Here is a 24870-nt window from a genome sequence, read left to right as displayed (position 1 = left end):
AAAGATTTTAACCTTCACCTCCTCAGTTAGAATGTCCTTAAATAGGGGCAGCTGTAAGACCCAAATTTTGACCATAAGATCCCTCATGTAATTTCATCATAAGCATAAGCATTGAGATCATGTCTTGGCATCCTCCTTACCCCTCCTTCATTGGGTTTGTTTTGGGAGAGATCACCAAGCACTTTGTGATTATATCATACTTGTATTTTATCAGTTCACTAATCAAAATACCAAAAATATGTCTTTGTAGTTGTCTAACTCTTTTGTAGGTAGGGCATGATCTCATTGATTCATCAAGATCACATCTAGGGTTTGAGACCCTCATGAACAAAGAGCACAACCATGAATTGATTCAAGAATGGTTATGAACATCATATATGAGTCCCAACGTTCTCTACATGTTATATTGATCAAGTTTGCTTCAAGAGTTTGAGGGTGATTTGCCTTGGAAACCCTAGTTTTACTGGGTATCTTGAGTAACTTCTCCAACAAGCTATCTCACCAATTGATCAAATTTCTCAAGGGACACTTCAAAATTCATCATTTTATGTATATATGATCTACCATGAGCCAAGAAAGTCAAGAGAATTGAAGATTAGCAAGTTGGTTGATGGTGGTTGGCCGGATGAATTCATCTGATCAAAATTGGGTCTCCCTAGACCCTATCTCCTATAATTTTCACCATATGAAAATGATTCCAAGAGAAACTTTACTATAAATGACATTCCAAACAACTTTCATGTTGAGACCTAGAGCTAGTTTTGCTTGGAAAATCATTTTCTATGTTGAAACATTATAGGTCATTTTGTCTAAACCCTAATTTGAAAGTCAACTTCCCAAAGCCATAACTTGCTCAATTCTTATGAGATGAAAGATTTCAAAGTTGCAAAATCAAATTAAATGTGTCTACTTAAACTTTGATGTTTTGAGTGGGAGCTAATTCAACTTTTCTGAGCATGTGATATGAGGCTACATTATAGGTCACTTTTGACCTATATCATTGATCAAGTGATTTTTCCAAACTTCAAAAATGCATAACTCTATAATTCCAAATCCAAATGACATGAAATTGGTGACTATTTTAAAGGTCTTTGAGAAAGATACAACTTTTATGAAGACACTTTTCTCATTTGAAGCTCCCATAAAAAGTTAAGCAAGGTGGAATATTGAGACATATGGCTTGACACTTAGAAATTTTTTGATATGTCAAATTTTTCCAAACTTCCACCTCAAATTTCTCCAAGTTACAAGCTCCAAATGAAAAAGTGTTCAACATCAAACTTGTTCCTCTTGATATCACCTTTCCAAAGAGCTAAAATTCATCCATTTTGGATGAGAAATGCATAGGCTGCGCATGGCTTAAACAGGCTGATATCATTTGGCATGGATCCAACTTCAAGCAACAATGTTCAATTGCCTTGCATTCTAAGCTAGCTCCAACACATCTGATCATTCATTTTGGACTTCAAGCTATCAGTTCATGGGCCTATGCGCGCCCATGCACCATGCTATCATCATTTACCAAATTTGGAAGGTTGAAAAGAGTGTGCAAATATCACATGGATTTGGCTATAAATACAGCTGCATTTGCTCAGAAATCACACACATATTGCGCCAACTTTGAATCTCCATTGAAAACCCTTCACTCTCAAAGGATAACCCGGATAAATTCATTTGAATTTGAGCTTGAATCTCCACTATTTTGGAATTCAATTCTCCAGGAGTCCATTGCTTCTAAACCTTTCCATTCCTCTCCTGCAAGCAAGTGAAGTGAAGCCAAGCACAATTCAGATCAAGATCCATCGTGTTCAGACCTCCATTGAAGGTAATTTCCAGAAATTTTAAACTCTTCGATTCTCTAAATTTATTGCTCAATTCCATTGATTCTTGAGTTGTCTGAAGTCCTACCAATGTAGGCAAGAAGATTGAGTTGCTTTGAGGTCAAATCGAAGCAACTCAGATCATGCACCTCATTTTTCAATTCCACATATCTCTTAATATATTTGGAATTGGAGGAATTGGAGGTCATATTCGTGCTCAATGATGTTTTTTCTTTAAGATCATGTCCCTGTTTCTTTTTTTGGTGATGGTTCATGTTGACTAGTCCGGTGAAGCTCACCGGAGAAGACAATCGAAGCTCTGGCTCCGGTGATGATGTGTCTTGAGTTTGAGTCGCATGATCCATGTCTCACGTTTTAATCTTAACTGTTCCTTGTGAATACCATTTGTGCCACGCGGTTGACTCAGGTCTTTGTGGAACGCGCATTTTGAATCATCAGATCTGCCACCTCAATTAATGAGGGAGATTTGATGGTCCACGTATTTTTGGATTTTCTGAATTTTATTTTAATTGTATTTTCTTCAATAATTCATATTAAATTCAATATTGATCCAAAAAATATGAGACTTTCACCAAAAAAAATTCAAATATTTTTCTCTTTTATATTCTGAATTAAAATTATTTTTTGGATCATTATTAATATTTTTCATGAATTAATTGATTTTGCATTTGTTTTTAATTGTTTAAAAATATTTTTAAGTGTCCAAAAGTTATGAAATTTTTTCTCGAAGGTCCTTTGACCTTGTTTGACCTATGATAAATCTCATGGCCATTTCTTTGGTGTTTTGATGAGATTTTAGGAATTGGACAAAACATATTTGAATTTAATGCATTATTTTATTATTTTTAATTGAATAAATGTCATTTTAATTGTGTTGACCATTTGTATTGACTTGTTTGAGTTTCTTAATTGTTGTTGGGCCTTGGTCAAGGTTGATTTGACTTTGTCAAGTTAATATCATTGGATTTAGGGGATTAATGAAATGTACATTCCATCTCCCAAAATGAATGAATGATATTAATTTGGTAAAAGTCCTCCTTTGATCAATTTGTGATCTCATTCATCCCCCTCCCCTTCATCTAATTCCCCTTCTTCATTCATTCATTTCCATTTGGCCAATGACATCTCAAAGTCCTAATGGTAGTTGATTGAAAGATTAACATGAGTATGGATGAGATTGGGCCACACCTTTTGCATATTTTTTGTGTGTGTGGTATGTTTAATGAGCATAGTTCATAATACTATGTTATATTGATCATTGTTAAGCTGTTATATTGAACCTGTGACTTGTGGAATTTATCTGCTACATGGGTTATTTGGAAGAAGATCATGAAGTGGATAAGCTTGGATGAGGCCATCTTTATTTGATGCCTTTGCTCTTCAAGATTGATATAATTGTGCATTTGTGTGTTGTTTGATTCTAAAAAGCCCAAGGGAATTCTGGGTTTCTATTAACATACTTGTCTATTGGATTGCTACCCATTTGGTCAAATCTTTTCAACTCTAAACTTTAAAATTTTTGTGCATAGGGTAGTCTCCTCATCTCCTCATCTCCTCCCCATTTCTTTAATTTCAAAATCTATACCTCCATTTTCAAAATCTTCTTTGTGTGAAATACTTTTGTTCTAAACTTTGACCACTTTTGCAAAAGATAGAAACTTTGGCCTTATGCCATTGCATTTTCAAACTTCTTTTCTTAAACCAAACTTGTAAATAAACTTAACAATACTTGACTTAATCTTTCAAAAAAGCCAAAAAGAACTAACTCATTCAAATCGTTTTAGGCCTTTGTGCCTTTCAAACTTAAATTTTGTTAAAACCAAAACACTCATTTTGAAATTTATAGCATTAACTACGAGGTTTTTATCCCTCATTTTTATGTTGGTACGTAGGCATAAGACCGAAGGTCTTGTCAAACATAAAAATATAATTAATGAATTCTCTTCTCATCCCCCTCATTCTATTTGCTTGTAAACATCACTTTTGTATAAAATACATATGCACACAAAAAGGGCTTCCTAGGAGTACCTATGACACTTTGGGTGCTAACACCTTCCCTCTGTGTAACCAACCCCCTTACATGTGATCTCTGACTTTTATTAGTTTTTATTTGAAAACTTCTTACCTTTTGGGTTTTGTTCGTACTTTTCCCCTTTTCCCTTGGAAACAATAAAAGCGCGGTGGCGACTCTTGTTAATTGATCTCTAGTTTGTCAATAGCTTGATGATCATGAATTTCCCGTAACACTTAGTTGTCTTCCCCTTCTTGGAGGTCATCAAGAATATCCAATTTTTCTCAAAATTCATGTTCCTATTTTTGAGTGCACACTTTCTGATTCCTCTTCTTCAAAGTCAAAGTTGGTGTTGTAGCGGGGTTTTCGTTACCTTTAGGTTTATTGACTAAACCAAAAGTCAACATACAATTTGAGTCTCCACCGCACTTTTATTTGTCCAGAGGAAAGGCTAAAAAGCGAACAAAAGCCAAGTAAGAAGTTTTTCAAATCAAAAACTAATAAAAATGTCAGAGATCTGGGTAAGGGGGTTGGTTATGAAATGGGAAGGTTTTACGAACCCAAAACATCCTTAGTACTCTAAGGGAACCCTTTTTGCAAATATGTGTTGTAGGTTGGTATTCGTGAAAAGATTTGTACAAAAGATTGGAGGGATGAGAAGAGAATAGATTATATTTACAAATTTTGTTGTTTGAATGGATGAACCCATTGCCTACGTACCATCACAAAGGAGGATCAAAACCTCGTAGTTCGGGGTAAAAATCTCAAAGATTGGTGAATTGATTTGATCAAAAGCCTTAAGGTCTTTTGTTATCAAATGGAGAAAACTCAACCTAAACCAACAATCCACCATGTGAGGGAGGCTTCAACATGCTAGGGAGGGGTTAACCTTATAATGAGCATGGAAGACTTATAATCCAACACTAAGGATGAGGTGAGCTTTACATTAACCACTATGATAACTCAAACCTATGACTAATGTTTTGAAAAGGTTTTAACAAGTGACCATTGGAAACACAAAACAACTTGAAATGGGTTATATTTACAAGTTAGGTTTATTTACAAAAATGAATTCAAAGTGGGATTAGATTTTATTTACAATGAGTATTCATGAAAATGGTTTTTGAAAAGTCAAAGGCTTAAGGCCTAGGTTTCTAATTTGAAACAAAGTCAAAGTTTTGAAAATGATTTTTGACTTGGTTAAAGTGGGGAAAAGAAGAGAAGGGTTATTCCTAAAGCATACAAAGATAAGAGGGGAAAGATAAACCCTTGGAGTTCCTTTTCTTGGAGTCATAGAGATGACTCAAGATGCTCCTTTCCTTTGGACTTAGCACATAAATAAGCAATCAATAATTTGAATTCAAGCTCCTAGGATCTCCATTTGGCTTGGCTCTTAACTTGACTACTCATGACAATGGTCCTCTTTTCACAATCTCAAGGTGGGATCCCTATCACACAAAAGCAAACATCAAAAAGCTCATAACACAATAAAGGGAATGGACAAAGAATAAGTTTTGAAGAGAAGTCCTTTGAGGTCAACTTTGAATTTTAGCATTCTAAAGGCATGAGGCCTAGTTGCTCTTCAACATATTTTGCATTCTAAAGGCATGAAGCCTAGTTGCTCTTGAACTCCTTTAAACATAGGTAAATCCTAATTCTAAGTCCTTTCTCCTTTTGCATTTTGGTTCAAATCAAACAAACATAAAACAACACAAGATAGCAATATATTTACACAATAATGGGCTCAAATGAGCAAAAGAAAAATGACATAAACATAAAATATGTGCTCAAGTGAACAAAGATGAAAATCAATATGAATAATGAGCAAGAAATAAATGACCTTAAAAGTAAATGACAAGAAATTAAAAGCTCAAATTAAAGTTAGTAGTTAGTGAGGTTATGTTAGCTTGTCATAAGACAATGTAGCGCTATGTTAAGCAATTGTAAGTGGACTAATGTAGTAGTTATACCTATCTGAGGTCGGTCAATAAGAATATAGGCAAAGAACACAAGTTATAGATCATGACTAGTAAGTCAAGCTCCATAAACTTGTCATGCCAAACAAAAGGGGAAGGTCCTTGTATTGACTTTAGGCTATTTGCTTGACCAAGGAGCAACCTATCTTTGACACAAAATAACTCACTTGATCATGGATCAAGTTGAGTTTGGTTTGGATCAAAGAAGGTTAAACTTCTCATTTGTCAAGACCAACCTCAAGACTTTAACTCATTGGCCATTAATGGAAAGAAAGGGGTGAAGATGAAAGGGAGGGGAATAAGAAGTCAACAACAAACCCAATTGATCAAAGTTGAATTAAACCAACCCCAATCAACATCAAACAGAAGAGAAATGAAGATAACAAGCCAAAGAGTCAATGATATTTTTTTGGTATTTTTTGAATTAAAATAAAATGCAAATAAAAAATAAACAAATAAGGTTGAACCTCAAATTCAATTCAAATCAACTTCAAAAAGTCCAATTAAATTCTCATAGGTTCAACATAGTCAAACAAACTTTGACTAATTTTCTCACAAATTTTTGAAACCAGAAAGTAATTAAAATCAATTAAAAATAGCACAATATTAATTAAAATCTCAAATAATCTCAAAACAATCAAGAAATTGTTAAGACCATTTTTCATTGACTTATCATGATCCATAGATGCCATGAAAATATTTTTGGATTTTTTTAAAAGCAAGAAAGTATTTTAAAATGAATTAAAATCATTAAAACCAAGTAATTCATAAAAAATATCAAATGAAGTCACAAAAATAATTAAAAATCATAATATGAAACTAGATTTTTCAAGAAAATTTTTAGAATTGGTCAAATATTTTTCTGACTTCAAATAAATTTTTAATGAATTATTGAAAATAAAAGGAATTAACAAAAAATAAATGGAAAATGGAAATAAGCGAAAAAACCACAGTCACATGATGCATTTTATTAATTGACGTGGCGTTTATGGATGGTCCAGATCCGAGGACACACGTTGGGCTTGAGTCAAACGGGCAACAACATGTATTAAATGAAGTAATTGAAACAGACGTGTGAGATTAGATCGTGGAAGCCAAATACAAGGGTCACAAACGTGCACACATGGTGGTGGTGGTGGTGGTGGTGGAAACCACCATCTTCTCCGGCCAGACAACAAATCCGGCCACCAGTTGCAGAAAAATAAAACTTAATGAAAATTAAAAACAAGGCCATGGAAATGAAGCTCGTGTGATGGAGATCATCACTGTACCAATGGATCTCCCTCACTCTTCCTATATTGAGAGAAATGTAAAGGATAAAATCATGGTGTTCATATTGATTGCTTATGAAATGAAGAATTGAAAGCACCAATGGCTTGCCTCAAGTGTGAGGACTTCAGAAAACCACAGAAACACAAGAATGCTACATTGAATTAAGAGTTCTAGATCCAAAAAGTTTGAAAATAAACCTTTGAATTGATGCACTTCTGGCCACGAATTCTTCAAGATCCTTGCTTCTCTTTGATCTATGAATGTAATGGAAGTGATAGGCTATGGAATTTGGCTTTAAAACTCAACTAATGATGTTGAATTTCAAGCTCGAAAAATGGAAGAAAAGTGGTTAATTACTTTGGTAATGGCTATGGTTTCACTTGTGCGGCACTTGGGATCTCCAAAAGGTTAGCAAATGAATGAGAGGAAGCCTCTATTTATAACTGAATGCATCAATTGATCATGCTTTGTTCATGTGTATGACAAATGGAATTTGAATTACATGGGCCCGTGTAAGCGTGTGGAAGGCCTAATGATGAATGCAGAAGCTTACTGAGATCAAGTGAAGGGCAATTGGTCGTGTACTTTGAATGGAAATAGCTTGCATACCAAGTTATAACATAAAAATACCAAAATGCACATAAATGAAAAGAATTTCGAATCTCCCAAATGGTGAATCCAAAAGACTAATGTGAGTAATGGATGGAAAGCCCTTGAAGTAAGGAACAAAAGTCATGTTGGGAAAAAAATCATTTGGCATGTGCAAATTGATGAAAACTGGATGGGAAAGTCTAAGTACAAAACATGTTCAAATCATTTTGAAAAAGTTCACCAAAAATAAGCTTAATCAAACCCCTCTGTCCTCATGATACAAGCCTCAAATGAAAAAACCTCCAACATCAAAGTTGTAAATAATTTCAATATAGTCAATCTATACTCAAAGTTTGCATCATTTGGATTTTCTATGATAAAGTTATGGGGATTTGAAGTTGGGTATTTTTTCAAATTCAATGAATTAGGTCCAAGATGACCTATAATGTTTGTATTATCACATGTATCTCTTTTAGGATTATGAAATTTTGTCCAACATAACATTTGAATTAGACATCTCAATATTTGCAATTCCTTTGGCATCACCTCAAAATCATAAAAATTAAGAAAGTTGTGCCCTTGGTAAGTTGACCCAAAATTAGGGTTTCAGTCAAAATGACCTATAATGTTTTGAAATGAATGATGACCTTCCAAGCTTAAATTGGATTTTTTATGAACATGAAAGTTGTTAATATGGTTCTTAGGAACATGTTTTCTCTTAGGGTCATCTTCATTTGATAAACACATCAAAAGTTATATCTCATTGATCCTCAGCTTAGTCAGATGATTTTGATTGGTCAACTTTTCAAGATCGAACTTCCAATCTTGATGAATAAATGATTGAGAGGCCTCCAATAGACTCATATATGCATAAAATGATGAATGAAATAACTTCCCTTGATTAAATTTAATCAAAGGTTAAGATTGCTTCATTGGCAAGGCACAGTCAAAGCACAATGAAATTAGGTTTCCTTGGGAAACAATCTTCAAGCCCCTTTGGGTTATCTTGATCAAATTGGAAAATTGAGATACTTGGGAGACATATATGATGATTAGGAACTTTGTGGACCATTTCCATGCTTTTTCTCATCTTCATCTAGCCATTGCATTGGGCTTAGGAGCCTCCCATGAGCATTGTGGAACACATGATCACTTGAGCTTCAAAACAAAAAAAGTTAGTGACATATTTTTATGCTTTTGGTTAGTAATCAAATAAGAAGAGCAATAACATACAATACAAGCATGCTTGGTGATCTCAAAACACACAAACAAGTCCCAACCCTAGGGTTAAGGAGCCAAACATGCTATGATCCTTGAGGTAATGCACTTGTGCAATAACATGATGCCATGAGGGATCTTAGGGTCAAAATTAGGGTCTTACAGGTGTACACTAAGATTTTTGTGATAAATTCACCATAAGGAAAAGTCTTGTTCTTCTTTTTGATATCTAACATATGATGAAGTATACCATCCACCCAATTTTTCTCGAATTGATTTTCCAAAAACCAAACCACTGGAACATCTGATTTTTTTATGGTGCTAAACTTACTTTTCCTTGGGAAAAGAACATGATTCATTGTATAGTGAATCGATCAATCCTTCAGGCATACAATTCTGACAGTGAATGGAGAAGGAATCCCAGAAGATGGATCAATTAAAAGAGATTAGGCATGAAGTTCAAAGTTGAATTCACTATGTTCATCATCATTTGATTGTACTCTTGATTGATGAAAGTTAGGTTGCAGGCTTGTGAAAACTCTTCAAAGGACAATGAAATGGTGTTTTTCTTGACTTTGAGGCTATTATTATTATTATAGTATTTAGGGTTGAATAAAACATTCTCACCAATTCGGGATACCTTTCTTGAGGAGCTTCAAAGAATAAATCTCTTATCCTGGTAAGGTTGAAGGATTCTACGAAGAGGCAATCTTTGAAGATATCCTCATCCAAGTAGTGAGAGATGTAAATTTATCTATCGGAAAAGTACTAATAGTAATTATTCTCTTGCTATTGACTAGAGAAGTTTTTAGAAACATAGGATGGAGAGGTTTGAGAGGATTGAGGTCTTTTTTATGCCATTAGAGGTGATAGTGAGTGAAAGAGAGAGCTAAAATATTTATAATGCAATGCACAAGAGAAGGTAGGATGAGATGAGAAAAAAGATAAAGTTACCTCTATTTATAGGTATATCCAATAAACTTGAGGAATGTGCCAACCGACTGGCAACTTTAAATTTTGGGAGATGGTCGTTGTAAATAGTCGGTGCATTTAATTCCCAACTAAATAGTTGTTACTGTGCACACCAGTTTTCAAAATTTTAAATTTTGGAATCATCTAATCCATTGAGGCATGGTGCCAATCGATTGGCTAGCTCACTTTGCAGCAAAATTTTGGTTTTGGGCCTTTGTGTTGGATTTTTCTTTTATTTTGCACACCTCATTTCTATAAAATACTTGAGAACTCATCGATTTGTTAGTGAAATAATTTTATTTGATGAGAATAATTAAATCCACTATTTTAAAGACCTAATTAGAGTTTTATGACCATTCCATAAAAGTAGGGGTGGCAAACGGGTATGCCCGTCCTGCAAAAGCCCGCATAAAAATGGGGCGGGCATAATTGAGGATGAGGGCCTAAAACCTATGTCCGCCCCGCAAAAAAGTGAGTGTGGGGTTGGGAAAGTCTACGGGCACTGCATATTTTAAGCCTAAAAATGCAAAATTTTATATTAATGCGCATGCCCACAAAAATTCCCGAAGAAAATGCGGGGGGGGGGGGGGGGGGGGGGGGGGGGGGGATACATTAGAGGGTGAGGGCCTGGATTCTTGGCCCGCCCCGCACTAAAGTGAGGGGAAAACGGGAATTCCCAACGGGCTAGGCCCGTTTTGTCACCCCTACATAAAATTATGTACTGCCTCAGAAATCAAGAAGTCTTTATAAACTTTCCCTTAATGGGAATCACCAACACATTTTGGTGCGTTCTTCTTTGTGAATCTTTTGATACACAATCAAATCGACATGAGGTTAGTTATAAATAGTATTCTTCTTCCACTATTTTTTATTGCATACTCTTCTCTCAAATTATGTGAGTGTGAGATTATTCTCTCAAAATCATCATGGCTTCACGAAGGCTTAGCTTTCCTTCTAGCCCCCTTAATGATTCCTTCACCACTAAATAACAAGATATGAGGTTCATTCGAGAGTTTGTAAACCAAACAATTATAATAATTCAAACCCTAGATTTAAAATATTTTAAGTAATGTGAATTAATTAAAACTTTTAAAGAGCTAAACTTGTCCTCCTTCCTGTGTAGCACCACAAAAATAACGTACCTTTCATTAGTGAAGATGTTATTCTCAAATATTTACATTATTGATGGAATAGTCTAATCTAAATTTAAAAGGAATAATATATCTCTACCATTAGAATAATTTGAAAACATTATAAATCTTCTCCATGAAGATGTCATCCTAGAACTTGGAGACAAAGGATACAACTACAATAACAAGATGTACGTATCCTCTTTAGTGTAGAAGTCAACCACATAATTTTCACTAGGGAGATAAAGTTTAGCCTAATTAATCAAGTCAATATTGAATCCATATGGTCAATAGAGAACAAAATAAAAATAAAGTAGGCAATTCAAGTAATCAAATACACGACAAAGAGCAAGAAAGAAGAAGTATGTCTACCATATGAAAATTTGATAACAAAGATTATGGAACATATCAAATAAAATTTTGGAGAAGAAAATTACATATAAGATGTCACAAAAATAGGGAATCAATCTTGTAAATAATGAAATATGAGTTCATCGATGAAAAAGTGACTGAAAAGCACTCAAATAAAAAGAAGAAGAGAAAGACGGGCAATCCGGAAGCACTTATAGAGCTAGACGATATCTACTACCTTGTTCCTTAGCTTTCCTCAATTGAAGACCTACTCAAAGTCATGATGGTAAAGACTAGTGTGATTAATGACAAAATATACTACATAACCTGACACTCCTAGACCCGAAGCGACTACCATAAGACATATTCTTTGATGATTTTGATATATAATAATCTCACTTATATGTGCTTAAGTGTGTTTAATTTCTTGCTTTCCGTAATATTTTAATTATGCAATTTTCCTTTTGTGCTTTGAATTCTTAGCAATTTCAATTTAATAAAATAGTGATGTTTTTCCTTTCCTAAATGTTTTTCAGGTTCTTGATCAAGGAAGCTGTCTTGGAGATGAACATGTTTTTGATGATGATAACTAGTCTTTGATGAAAACAACTAAAGTCAAACATAAAACAGATAAAGATGTAAGCATATTAAGTAGGGTTGATAAGCTTGATTATATTATGATAGCATCTAAATAGAATATAGCTCATCTCTAAGCAACTGTCCACAAGATTGAAGTATCTGACAAGTCTTGAAGTGTATTAAAGCTCACCCTAATACCTCTGAGTGAATAATCTAGAAGTTTAAGGGCTTTCTCATAAAGTTATAAAGCTAATATCACACACACACACACACACACACATACACACACGCACACACACGCAAACGAGTTTTACAACTGAGCTTTGTAAGAACATACTTCAAAGAATCCCTTGAAAATCGTGCCAGATAAATTAGGAATTGTCTGAAAGCATATGGCCAATTTTTTATATTGGCACTTATATCCAATCGACTACACGTTGAAAAATGTGCCCTAATAGATTAGAATTGTGCTTTAATGAATGGTAAAATCTAATTATATTTTTTTACTTTGCTAATTGATTAATTTTACGTCAACCAATCGATTGGTGCATGATGCCAATCGATTGGCTCATTAATTATACCCACACAAATTTTCCTTTTTTATGTCAACATCTATCCTATAGATAAAGGTTCCTTCCCACATATTTTTTCATTCAAAAAACATGAGCTCTCATATCTCACTACTCATTATATCTCTAAAAATATTTTCTCACTTTCTCTCACTTAGAAATTAAGTCGTAGTGCTTTAGAGAAAGGTATTTTGCGAGTGAGGCATTTACGTAATTCTGGAAGGGTAGAATTGTAAATCCACCAAGGAACTTTTGTTTCTATCTCAGTTGAATAATTTATCCAATTTAGGGATTATTTGGGTTCAAAGTTAAACCCGTTAAAAGCTTTGGTATGGGGAGTTAGTTATTAAGTCTTTGTTTTGGTTCAAAGGATCAACCCGTGTAAAAGCTTTCAAAGGTTTGAGATCAGCCCAATATTAAAATCTGAAGTTGGTTGGTTGTTATCCTATATAAAACCTATTTTAGGTTCGCAAGCTAAGCCCAGTCAAAATCGTACTAAGGCTGGAGATAAGCCTAATATAAAATCTCATAAGTTTGTGGTCTGCTTGTGAAAATCCCGCTTTGGTTCGAGTTCAACCTATGATAAAATCTCTGCAAGGTTTGAGATCAACCCGTGTAAAATATCGATTTTAAAGTTGGAACACTAACTGCTTCAAGTTGCTGCTTGGAAGAAAGACTCATTGTTTCTCTCAGTGCTTTGTTGTTTGGTTGAAAGTCAACCTTAAACTTCATTTTCCTTGTATAACAGGATTCAAGAGTCCAACCTACTAAAAGCTCTTAAGTTTATTGGATACCTTTAAGAACAAATCCTAGGGAGATGATTAGGTCTTTTCTTTTTTACCGAACCTCTATAATTCCTGTTGTTTTCTCTCTTACCTTAACTTTTAATTTCTACAATTTAAATTTTCACTACCTAATTATAAAATGTTTTGAATTTTTTTTTAACTCAGAAAATGATCAAAAACGTTTTTCAAACTCAATATTTTCTGAAAATCACAATTCACCCCCCTTGTGTGTTAAGTCATATGTCCAACAAGTGGCATCAGGGCCTAACTCCTATTTAAGGACTAATAATTTCAGGAGCAAGATGACTTCCAACACATTTTCAAACAAGAGTTCTTTCCTAAACACACCTTTGTCACTCTGCAAAAATTGACCACTATGTTAACTGACACAAAGTCACCACCAGATTGTATTTCTTCCTCATACAAGAGAGGAAACGGAAAATAGTCGATAAAACCCTCTAATGAAAAGAAAAAAAGGAAAAGGATTGGTCTCACAACCAAATATGGGTTCGGACGTCAGTTATACAAGGGGAAGGTATTAGCATCCTTCACATCCATGGTACTCCATGGGAACCATTTATGTTATCTACGTGTGTGGGTATTTATCTTTAAAGTTTTCTTATTATTGGGAAAGAAAATAGGGAAAAGAATGAGATTGGATTTTTTATTATTGTGCTCGCCAAGGATTGGGGTCCTTGTACCTACATATCATCATCGGTGGATGAAGAATCAGAGCTCCGTAGTTCGGAGTAGAAAATGTTTGTGTGTTAGTTAATTTTACCTTGAAAAAGGATTTTGGGAGTGATACCCTAAGGCACAAAAAAATGATTTGATGAGTTGATGTTTGTTTTATGGTTTTTAAAAAGATTTTTTTTTATTAGAATTTCACTAAAGACTATGGACAAAGGTGAATATTTCAGACAAATAAGCCAAACTTCTTGTGTCCAAAATACTCAGAGTAAGGATAGGAGAACTCCATTCCCTACCACTTAAGGCTCGTGACACACAATTCTAATGGTATTTTTATTGTGTTTTTTGAGTTTGATTAGGAAAATGCCACTTGAAGTTGGATCGAGGGTTTATTGCTTATTGATTTTGAAATGGTGATATACATGGATATTTACAAGATAGCAAATGCGAGAAATAAAGGGTCTCATTGTAAGGTAGCCCAAGAGAAAATGTTATATGCATAAAGTAACTTATGCTAACAAGTGGATAATGGGCTTAAGAGCGTGTCTCCCTAGGTTAGTGTCACGAATGTCATTCTTACAATAAAAGATTGCAAGTTACAAATGAAAATTCAAGTCAGAACAATGGGTCAAGAATTAGGGAAAAGTCCAAATGCAAGGGTCCTAATGAATCCTTTAAGTCCACAGTGGGTCACAAATGAATGCAATTTTTTGGTCTTTTGATTATGCAATGACAAATGAGTAAATGACAAATGAAATAAAGATGCATGTGATATATATATATATATATATATATATATATATATATATATATATATATATATATATATATATATATATATATATATATATATATATATATATATATATATATATATATATATATATATATATATATATATATATATATATATATATATATATATATATATATATATATATATATATATACAATAATGATAAATATGGGGATGGGTGCTTGAAATAAATGATAATACAATAAATTGACAAGAAAATAAATCACAAGATAGTAAATTAGGTCAACAAGATCAATGGTTAGTGATAGAAGTTAGTGGTTAGAAATAAAATTGCACAAGGTGACTACCTGGGGATTATCTATCCACAAGTCAAAGGACTCAAAATATGGTGCATCAAGGGATAACCTATCATTGATGGAAAGTATTGAAGATGATTCATGATCATCTATCAATAGATTTGAATCAAAGAAGGTTATAGCAACCTCAAGTCCATCTATCAATGATTTGAAGAGTGGAAGATTGTATCACCCAAATAATTACAAGGTAAAAGTAAAATAAGGTACAAGTTAAACATCCAAATCCAAGTGTTAATGGTTAGTGATTAATGGATACAACATAATGCAAATAGAATCAGAAAGCAAAACTCAAGCAAGTGGAAGTCCCATCTATGCAACAAGAGGCTCGAACATGATCAACTAGAGGCAATCTATCAACATCTCAAAGTGTCAAGAATGACCCATTGATCATTCATGAACATATTCGAAGTGTTGAAGATTTAATCAACCCTAAGACCAATGATCAATAGATTATCATCAACCATGGCCAAACACAAGGGCAAAAAGGTCCAATTAAAATGATGAAAATAAATAATTAATGGTAATAAGTAAAAGATATTGATGGAATGTATTTACAAAAATATTTGGTTAAAATAAATAAACAAGAAAAAGAAATTAAAATGGAAAGGATGTTAATAAAAAGAGAGAAAATAAAAAGAAAGAACAAATAAAAGGAAAAAAAAAAGGTGAAAAAATGGAACAAAGGGGGTGCCAGGGGTTGAAACCCCAACCTTGGGGTTATAGGACAAACCCCTTACCACTGAGCCAAGTGTGCTTGGTTGGTAGTAAAACACACGCGCCCATATATATAAAATATACCAAATGAAAATAATAAAGGGACCAACCACAACCCTAGAATCTGACTAATTAAAATAAGTATGCATAATGGAAGGCTCTGATCACGGGGAACATCACACATGCGCGTTGAATAGCACACATACAAACTAGGAATCCAAATAAACTTAATCAACCAATAAGGAAACACCAGGAAATTCTTTTAAATCAAAATTGAAAAGGAAAACGCAGGTAGCAGCGAACATGTCTCGTCTTCAACCTTGGAACAACTGAAAATTCAATCTTTGCAACTCAAGGTTTCAAGTGGAATCAAGCATGGATTCCACTTCCCTTTTGGTCATTGTTGCCTCCTTCATACTCATGAGCCATTAATTTCCTTTGTGTATGGGTAATTTTAAACAAATACGAACAATAACTTAAACCTAAAATAAAAATTAAATAGTGTTGGTGCAGTGATTGAAGCTCAAAACATGGGGTTAAGCTTTAGTGGATCATGAAGAATAAAGTGGTAACTTGTTTAGAATGAAATGATGGGGTTAACTAACTCGTCAGAAAAAAAATTCGGATGGTGTTTCCGACGTATGTGGGGACTCAAGTGAAGGCATCTCAGCCACTTTTATTGATTCAGTTAGCTTCAGGAAGGTTCAGGGAAGGTATTGGCATGCTTTTGTGGTTTTGAAAATATCTCAAACACTACAACCGAATAATCTATTTTTGAAGGAAATGAAGTATGTTTTCAGCAGGGTTTTGATGGCTGTAAAGTTGGGTCATTGAAGGGAGAAGTGATCTCTATTTATAGGGAAGCTGAGGGAGTGATTAGGGTGAAGCTTTAGGGTTAAAAAGTCTGATTTGTTATGAGATCGAAAATGTGTCCAAAACCAAACTTATTGGCTAAGGGTGGGTGATGTCTCACCTGCAATTCCCTTTCCACCACTTTGTTCTGCATACATGGTGCTTTTGGTGAGACAAATTTGGTCCCTACACTTGCTGAAGCTTATTTGACTTGTATCCAAATATGGAAATTTTGTGCTTTTGGGATTTCAGTTTGCTTGCACCTATGTCTGTTTTCTACTTTCATTTGGGCTTGAATTTTAGTGCCCTTGGTTATTAAAGCACATGTTTGGTTCAAATGGAAAGGAAAACACATGAATTAGTGACTTAGTGTAAAACATATGTCACTTTGGCTGATCTGGTCTGCAACATGCAGCATGGTGAGGCATGATTTTTGCACTTGGGCCAATTAACATTGGCTCGTGCATTTTGAACCAAAATCAGGATAAATCATCTTTTCCATGCCCTTAACACAATGCAAAAGGAATTAGGTCAAAAGGTGTTGTGAGGTGAAAATGGCATTGGTGTAAAATGGTGGTCATGACATGCTTTTAGGCCTGACTAGGCAACGACTTGACTTGGCCAATCCCAAGTTTGATGTCCTTAGATGGTGAATTAGGTTTTGGGTCTTGAAAAAAAGTTGGAGAGGGGTTCATTTATGATAATTGGCTCGAAGTAGATCCTCAAAAGGTTAAAATATGAAAGTTTGGACCAAATGGTAGGCCAAACTTGCCAAAACTCGGGCAAACCAACATGCCCTAAGTTTCATTTTTGAAGTTTCTTGAATTCCAAGGCACAATGATGATTATTTGAAGACTAAATGAGTAAGTCTTGGTAGAAACCAAGCCTTGATACTTTACAAGATGATTATGTGCCATGCTTATGGATTAACCCATGTGATTTTAAGTTGATGATTTAAACGTTCAAACCGAAAGCTTTCACATGTATTGCAATGTATGAATGAAGTGGATGGATATTTGATGAATGAAGATTGAAGTTGTGGAAATTAGGGTTTTGGAAAGATGTGTTGACTTTGGTCAAGGTTGACCAAAAAGTCAATTATTGACCAAAGTCAAACTTTGGCCAAAAATGATCTTTGCGTTCCTTGGATGGATGATGAATGGAATGAACTTGAGTTTGATGTAATTGGACTAATGAATGATGAAGGGATCAAGTGAAATATCCATGAAGTAAGTTTTCAAGCAAAAAGTCCAAGCATAGAAGCAAAGGGGCACAATTAGGGTTTCTTGGACCAACAATTTCCTCAAGGGTCAAAGTCATACAAACTAGGGTTTGGGTGTGCATGAGGTGTCCTGGTGTAGTTTGAAAAGGTTAAATACTAACCAATGGTTGAATATTAGGGCTCCCTCAAGATCAAGGACAAAGGACAAAGTCAAATGATGACTTGTACAAGCCACAAAGGATCAAATGATTATGGTTGAGGTTCATGGATGACCAGATGGACAAGCAAAACTTTCAATCAAGACTCACCATCCAATTAGGGTTTTAGAGGTGAGTGGGGTGACTTGTGTAGTCCCACAAGGTCAAAGAATGCTTGAAGATGAGAGTTAGGGTTTAGGGTGGATTGGGCACACCCCAACATGATCAAGAGACCTTGGTGATTCTCAGATATGAATACCATGCCTTGAGTCTATGTAGCATGCTATCTTGTTATGAATGTAAATGCAAATGGGATGATAAGATGATGAATGTATGACTATGCATTAGGGTCATGAAAATTGTATAAGAGATAGGATAAACTTTGGGGTATGACAACCTTCATCGTTTAATGATGCGAGGTTTGAAATATGGAAAGCTAAATTTAGAATTTTTATTCAAAGTAATAGTTTTGAATTATGGGAAACTATAATCAATGATGTATTTATCCCTACTCACCAAATATATGGAGAAGTGGTGGACAAACCGGATTCTCTTTGGACTGTAGAAGAAAAGATAAAAATTAAAATAGACATTAAAGATAACAACTTTTTAGTTATGACTTTAGATGATATCGAACTTCTTTATATCTATAATTATAAAACTGCAAAAGATATATGGGATACACTTGAGATGATATATGGAGTTTCTCCAAGTATCGATCATGAAAAGATTAACATACAATACGAAGAAGGTGAAGGTCTCTTTCATATGTGTACCGTGAATTTTAGAAATGTTAGAAATTATATTATAAATTTGTCACTAACCAATGTCTAAGGATTAAGAATTGGAAACTTAATTCAATCCTTAAATCAAAAGATTAGAGCTTTCATAAATTTCTGAAAAAATCAAGGAAGGAGGAAATTGAACGAAATAATTCAATTACTCAAAGATGAAGGAGAAAGCTCAAAAACTGAAGAATTATCAACTTCATCAAACTCCTATCAAACTATTCTCATGGAGTCCTTCAAAAGAACATATTCTATATTTGAATGATATTTGGAAGATTCAACGTCAAATGAATGGACCTCGTGTGGAAGAGGTTGTGAAGAAGTAGCATCATCTAGTGAAATTTTCAACAAAAAAATACAATGTGTTTACAAACAAAGAAAAATCAACCTCGGGAGAACTATAAAAGAATCTTCTTCCACCGAAGAAGATGAAGTTTGATTAAAAGCATCATATGAGGAAGATGATTGCAAGGTAATTAAACTGTATCCATTAAGCAACTATTTAAAATTAGTGCTAAGTTGGTTGAAGAAAATGATAAACTCATAAAATGCAAGTTATATCTTAAAGAGTATTTAGGGTATTTTTAGGAAAGAAATAAATTGCTTAAGTTGAAAATAACTAATGTTAGAAACTCAAGAAAAACCTGTGAGACTTGTGTCTCATTGAAAAAGGAAGTAACTGAATTGCATGAAATCCTAGGTAAATTTACCATGGGAAAGAAAAACTTAACTTTATCCCATCAAGTCAAAGACCTTTCTTAAATAAAAATATATTAGGATTCAAATCACATAGAAAACCTAGTAAGAGGCTAGATCATAAGAAAAAGAATTGTCTGATTTATAAGTGCACACACTGCAAAAGAGTTATCCATTTAGAACCCTTCTGTTTTGACAAATTGAAAGGGTCTAAAGGTAATATCCCTAGATCCCATGAAAAACGGACGCACCAAGACCTAAGAAAATTTGAGTATCAAAGGTGAACCCTTAGTATTTCGTAGGTACATTTTGCAATTCAAAGCTTTAATTGTTATTAATGGAGTTGTGCAAAGCAAATAACATACTTTGAAGTATATAATATTTATGAAGTCTTTGATCTAAGAATAAATGATGATGGTGAATATCAACTCCGGTTATCAAAGCAAGTGTGGTTGAGATTATCTCAATATTTATGATCCATAGTGATCAGTTTAAACCTCATCGTAGGTTAAATGATTATGTATGTGATGGACTTACTCATCTCGTTGTTCGAACCAACTCTCACATCCAACAATACATAGATAAAGACACACCATAATATATTGGTGTTTCCTTTAAGGGAAATTTTACCAAGGCCTCTTGATTATAAAGGTAATACACTATTTTGAAGTTGAAATGATCATAAAACTCCAATCAATCCTTTGAAATAGTGGATTTAGTTTTGTTGATCTCAATAAATTATGTTTATTAACTAACAAGATGAGTTTCTAAGTGTTCTATAAAAAGGAGGTGCAATAAGGCTAAACAGAGTCTGACTAACGAAAGTCCAGCCGACCTAATCATAATTACTAAATTAGCATTATAGTTATTAAATTTATTACACATCAACTATGTATCAATTAAAATAAACCACTACCAAACTTGCTAATATATATTTTTCTTTTAAAAAATTGTACTATCAAAAGGGCATATTTGTAATTAACAAATGCTAAAAAAATTGAAACTACCTCCTTTTGCCACCTCATTCATGTCCCACTTTTTACTTTTTACTTTCCCACTCTTCCTTTTCTTCTTTTAATTCAAATTTTAAATTTCCCCTACATTTCTTTTTCTCACACTTTCTCACTTTCATTTTAATTTTCTCTCTCTTCATTTTCTTTTTCCTATTTCATTTTTTTAAGTATAAATAATAAAATTTGAACCTCTTTTTAATTTAATGAAGAAGAACATAACAAAATGTTAAATTTTTAAAACACAAAATTTATCTAAAATAAAAACATAATTATTTTATAATTATCATATATATATATATATATATATATATATATATATATATATATATATATATATATATATATATATATATATATATATATATATATATATATATATATAATTTACATGATTATTCTTCATTTTTATAATTAAGTAACTCATTTGAAATTGACATTTGTATTTAAATACATTTTATACTTGATCAAATTGGATAACACTTAATTACAATGCATACAACTAACTCTTTATTTTACGGGTCACTACGCAGGATAATATCTATTTTATTTTAATTAACAATTGTCTTTATTTGAGAGACACGTTATAAAATTGTCTTTATGTTAATCAAATTGATTTTTTTTCTTTCTCCATCTCACATATCTCTTTTTTTATATGATTATTTAATACAATTAAGTTTATAAGATCATTGTTCATTTTACAATTAAATAACAGATTATAAATTGACATGGGTATCTTATAAATATTTTATATGGTATCAAATTGAATATCGTTCAATAATGATGTACACCACTAACTTTCCATTTCACGGGTCACTATCAGAATAATATCTAAATATATTTTATATCGTATTAAATAAATTTACCCGTACATACTCACGAGTCACATGTATCTCGCTAGTTATCCGGGTAGATTTATACTTATAAACTTTTCTTATTTATTCTCATTTAATAAACTTATAATTAGAAAAAACGGAAAATATGTGAAGTGAGTGTACTCCAATTTTAAATTAAATTTTACACTAACATTCAATAAAAAAAATATGAGAATTTGGCATTTACTTTTCAAATAAGGTTACAATATAGCCTTGAAAAATACAGGTTCTCATCGAATATAGGTGCATCTTTGTTAAACTCTTATTTTTCAACCAGAAAATAGAGCACTCCTTTGCGACAAGATATCTTAATTAGACATGTTATATATTATGAAATGCCTATAAACATACAAGATCTTCATTGTAGAGACAAGAACCTGAATATTTATTTCGTTCATCTCCTAAAATGTGGTACATCATATCGTTCTAAGGCATTAATATACTATAGTTTTGATGTCTTTTGTTGATCTAAACTTACTAGATCCTTTCTTAAAATCTTTCCTATGACTGACTTTGGCATTTTCTCTATAAAAGTCACTCGCCGCAACCTTTTGTAAGGTGCAACCTAGACAAAGGAAATAAAGCAATTGAGAAAACAAACAACCTTCAAACTCTTGCATTTGCCACATTCACGAGTATTAATTATTGTTAAAAAGAATACTACATAATATACAATCTAATTCTGCACTTGAGAAAGTATTTTTCTTTAAAATGATTTTCTAAATATACTTAACTTACCTGTTTCGCAACAAATTTCTTAATGTCTTCTTCAGTTATCGAGCTATTAGGAGATCTAACAACAAAGGCCACGGGAACCTCGCCAACATTGGCATCGCGAGATCTGATTTGAAATTGTCACCATGAGTCAATAAAATATTTTAAATGGTTCATACAAGTAATTAGTTTAGATTCTGCACAAAGATATAACTTACGGAATCACTCCAGCTTCAGAAATTTCAGGATGAGTAACGGGCAAGTCTTCGAGTTCAGTTGGTGCCACCTAACAAAAAAAATGAGTATAAAATGTGCTTGTTTAGTATTACTAATTTTTCTTATATCATGCAAAAATTGTATGGTAGAAATTTGTATCAGCAACTCAAATCCTTAAACTTATAAAGGAAAATCATACTTGATATCCATTACACTTAATAAGCTCTTTTATACGGTCTACAACAAATAACTGTCCTTTTTCATCAAAATATCCAAGATCTCCTGTAATCATCCATCCCTCATCATTAATCGTGTGCTTTGTTGCTTCTGGGTTGTTGAAATATCCTAAAAAAAACATGCAATATAGATTCCAATCAGAATCATATTAATAAACTAGACAAGTATTAAAGATGTTACCTTTCATCATAGTAGGTCCTCGTAACCAAATCTCTCCTACTTGATTCGGTGGTAGTGTCTTCGATGTTTCTAAACTAACAATTTGAGATTCTACACTTGGAAGCAGTGCTCCACTTGGACCTAAACCACAAAGGAACCATTCTTCCCTTAAATTTTCTACGGAAACAAGTCCACATGCTTCCGTCAAGCCATACCCCTGACACAATGATTCAATAAAATATTCAAATTATCCCTTCATTTGGCGGGGTCCTTATTCGATTGTAGAAACACAAATATTTTAAAATTTTAAATTATTCTTAGCTATACCTGAACGATGTAGCTTAAGGTAGAATTTTAGCACACTCTTGCATCACATCTTTTCCCAAAGGAGCAGCACCACAGGCTAGTCTTTTCAGGGACGACAAGTAATAACGGCTCAAAACTTGACGCTATTTAACCAGCTCTACCATCACCGGTGGGGCAATAGACAAATGCGTCACGCTAAACTTCTCCACAACCGCCAAAGTCTTCTCTAGTTTAAATCTAACCATCGACACCACCGTATTCCCTCTCCGCAGATGCGTGTACGTTATCACGGCCAATCCCATCATGTGATGCATTGGCACCAAACATAAGGCCACATTCTTCCCTTCGCCGTAATAATCCTGATCCGCTGCTCCTGCCAAGGTCGTCGCTATGAAGTTTCGATGAGTCAACATCACTCCCTTACTTCTTCCGGTGGTTCCTGAAGAGTATAGGATCACCACCATGTCGGATTGCGAAACGACGCCGTTTGCATGAATCTCGTCGCAGCTCTTGTTTGACTCTCTGGTAAGATCCTCGTAGTTCTGAATCAAAGAACTGGATATTTTGGAGGATGATACTCTGGTTGAAGCATCGTCAAGCAGTATTAAAGGTAAATTCAAATGTAATTGTTCGATTTTGTGTAGAACTTCTGATACAGTTACGATAATTTTTGGATTGGAGTCATGGATTTGGTTGGAGAGTTCGGAGACGGTGTATAAAGGACTACAGGTAGTGGCAATAGCACCTATGGAAACTACAGCTAAGAAGCAGACAGGGAAGCGTATAGAGTTAGGTGCGAATAGCAAAACGACGTCGCCTCGTTGGATGCCGAGGCGGAGTAAGGAATGGGAGAGGGTGGTGACTTGGGTTTCAAGTTGACGAAAGCTTAGGAAGTCGCCGGTTAGAGCATCCGTGAGGGAGATGGTGTCGGAGACGGAGGAAGTGGATTGGAAGAGGAAGGAGGTTAGGGAGAGATTGGGATCGGTGGGAAGATGGATGGGTTGTCTTGGTGAGTAATACGTCATCGTTTTGAGGTCGAAGCAATTTTTCTCCATTGTTATTGTTAGGTAGAGTGTTGAACTTCCATATATATTTTTTTCTTTTTCTTTTGTTTGTGTTATTAGTTTGAAATTGTTTGCTAATGGAAGAGAAATGTTGCATTTCACATTTCTTGATTGTAACGATCTTCGATGAAATCGTTCAAGATGATTGGTTATTTATGATCAACAATCAATGCCTACATCACTATGGAATCAACGCCAAAACTAACATCCTTCCATCTTAGACTTGGGAAATCAAATTACTTGTGAAACCTTCTTTCCTATTTTAACACATTTTCAACTTTATTTTTTAAAAGTGATAATTACTTCTCAATTATGTTTTTTTATGTCGTTTAATAATTTTAATGTTATCTATTACGAATATAACTTTAATTGATGATTTTGGACTAACTTCTTGCTCATTCCTATGGTATCCTACCTCCTACATTTATCTGTAATATATAAATGAATATTTATTATTTTAAAAACTCTCCACAACTCCGCTGAATAAACACTTTCATAGGTCTATTTTCTTCACAAAGCTTCCTAATCATTCTCCTTCATTTCCTCTAGTTAAGCCCCCACACCCGGCATTACCTACACCGTCCCTAATATCATATGAATTAATCTTGACCCAATCTTTTCAAGGGACTCCCATAGAATAAAACTAAACTTTTAATGTATCTTAAAAACATTCCGAACATTCCTATAATCCTATAACAAAGAAATAATGTAAGTTGTGGGGG

At 33.7% G+C, this 24870-nt stretch overlaps 1 pseudogene; it reads right to left on the bottom strand.

The window, feature by feature from the left end:
* Positions 1-21894: 21894 nt before the first annotated feature.
* LOC127092890 (probable CoA ligase CCL10) lies at positions 21895-24174 on the bottom strand (annotated as a pseudogene).
* Between the last annotated feature and the right edge of the window lie 696 nt (positions 24175-24870).

Source organism: Lathyrus oleraceus, chromosome 6 (genome assembly GCF_024323335.1).
Source record: "Lathyrus oleraceus cultivar Zhongwan6 chromosome 6, CAAS_Psat_ZW6_1.0, whole genome shotgun sequence".
NCBI lineage: Eukaryota > Viridiplantae > Streptophyta > Magnoliopsida > Fabales > Fabaceae > Lathyrus > Lathyrus oleraceus.
The sequence above is the reverse complement of the archived record's forward strand: the minus strand, read 5'-3'. Positions and strand labels throughout refer to the sequence as shown.